At 28.4% G+C, this 2108-nt stretch overlaps 1 non-coding gene across 1 annotated transcript; it reads left to right on the forward strand.

Moving 5' to 3' along the window:
- The first annotated feature begins 1540 nt into the window (after window positions 1-1540).
- On the forward strand, window positions 1541-1651 carry LOC140977933 (small nucleolar RNA R71). Its single transcript, XR_012175498.1, has one exon. It is a non-coding gene; the product is annotated as a small nucleolar RNA R71 (small nucleolar RNA).
- Window positions 1652-2108: the final 457 nt, after the last annotated feature.

The raw sequence follows: 2108 nt of genomic DNA on the forward strand, positions 1-2108 counted from the left end.
GATTAGGTTGAGGTTGAGATGGAAATTTTCCTTTTTCATGAATATGNTATCCAAAACAATAAAATCTACAGGATATATGAATTCATCAACTTGCACCAACACATCTTCTACAATACCTCAAGGTATTTTGATTGACCTATCCGCCAGTAAGAGAGTAACAGAGGTGGGTTTTAATTCTCCTAAATTATGTTTTTTATAAACTGAATAAGGAAGTAAATTCACACTTGCTCCCAAATCTAACAAAGCTTTTTTAATTTTATTTTCTCCAATAATACATGAAATTGTTGGACAACCAGGATCTTTATATTTTAAACTAGAATTATTTTGAAGAATAGAACTTACTTGTTCAGCCAAGAATGCTTTCTTCTTCACATGCAATTTTCTCTTCACTGTACATAAGTCTTTTAAAAATTTTGCATATGAAGGTACTTGTTTAATAGCATCTAATAATGGAATATTTATCTTTACTTGTTTAAAAACTTCATAGATATCAGAATCATTTTTTTGTTTTTTATGATTTGTTAATGCATGAGGAAATGGTGGAGGTTTATTTGATTCATTTACTATTTCAGATGATTTATCATTCAACATATTATTTTTAGAATTTAAGGTATCATCATTCTCAAAAGTATCAGGATTATCATCCTTACTCTTTGATTTTAAATGATCCTTGTTTTCATTACTATATGGATCATTAACTATTTTACCACTTCTAAGGGTAATAACAGATTTTATTTGATCAATTTTTTCATTTTTTAATTCTTGATTTTGATTTTTAGGATTAGGTTGAGGTTGAGATGGAAATTTTCCTTTTTCATGAATATTAAGTGCAGATGCAAATTTTGCAAGAGTTTCTTTCAAATCAGTCATAGATTGACTGTTTTGAATATTGATAGATTCTTGCTTTTGGATAAATGCATGAATTACATCTTCAAAGTTTTTTCTTGGAGGTGTAACATAAGGAATATAACCTTGATGATTTTGGTTATTTTGAAAATATTGTTGTGAGGGTTGTGCATTATTATCATTCCTCCAACTAAAATTAGGATGATTTTTCCATCCAGGATTATATGATGTTGAAAAAGGATCTAGTATTGGTTTTTTATAATTGTTAACATAATTTGCTTGTTCATGGAGACATTCTTTAAATGAAGGTAATGTTGGACAATCTTTTGTAGCATGATCATGTGTATCACATATATGACAAACAATTTCTTGAATACTTTTTAATTGACCACTCTTTTTCATTTCTAATGACTCAATTTTTCTTGCTAAAGATGCAAGTTTAGCTTGAATATCTATATCATCTTTAAGATTATAGATACCACCCCCATTTGTTGAATTATTGATTTTAGTTGTTGGTGGTTCTATTGTGCCTATATTATCCCAATTTTGAGCATTTTCTGCTAATGAATCCAAATACTCCATAGCTTCATTTGGGTTTTTATCTTCAAAAGTTCCATTACACATGAATTCTATCATTTGCCTATCTTTAGGTATTAGACCTTCATAAAAGTGAGAAACTATTCTCCATGTTTCAAAACCATGATGTGGGCATGTATTAAGTAATTCTTTATATCTATCCCAACATTGATAAAATGTTTCTCCTTGTTTTTGAGAAAAAGTAGTAATTTGTCTTTTAAAAGAGTTTGTTCTATGGGAAGGAAAAAACTTTTTGAGAAATTGTTGTTGCATTTCTTCCCATGATCTTATTGAACTTGATCTCAAATTTTGTAGCCATGTTTTAGCTTTATCTTTTAAAGAAAAAGGGAAAAGCTTTAATCGAACTATATCCATGCTACTATTTTGATCATTATAAGTGTTACAAACTTCCTCAAATTCTCTTAGATGTAAATATGGATTTTCAGAATCTAAGCCATGAAAATTTGGTAAAAGTTGAATAATTTGAGGTTTAAAGTTGAAATTAGATGCATCAGGAGGAAAAACTAAACAAGATGGGGCACTAGTTCTAATAGGGTTCATATGGTGCATAAGTGTTCTTAATTGATCATGTTCGTGATTATTATTAGTATTATTATTGTTATCATTATCTTGATTATTTGAATTAACATCCATGTTTAAATTATTTTCAGATACTCGAATAAGTC

This window comes from Primulina huaijiensis, chromosome 5 (assembly GCF_012295235.1).
Source record: "Primulina huaijiensis isolate GDHJ02 chromosome 5, ASM1229523v2, whole genome shotgun sequence".
Taxonomy (NCBI): Eukaryota; Viridiplantae; Streptophyta; class Magnoliopsida; order Lamiales; family Gesneriaceae; genus Primulina; species Primulina huaijiensis.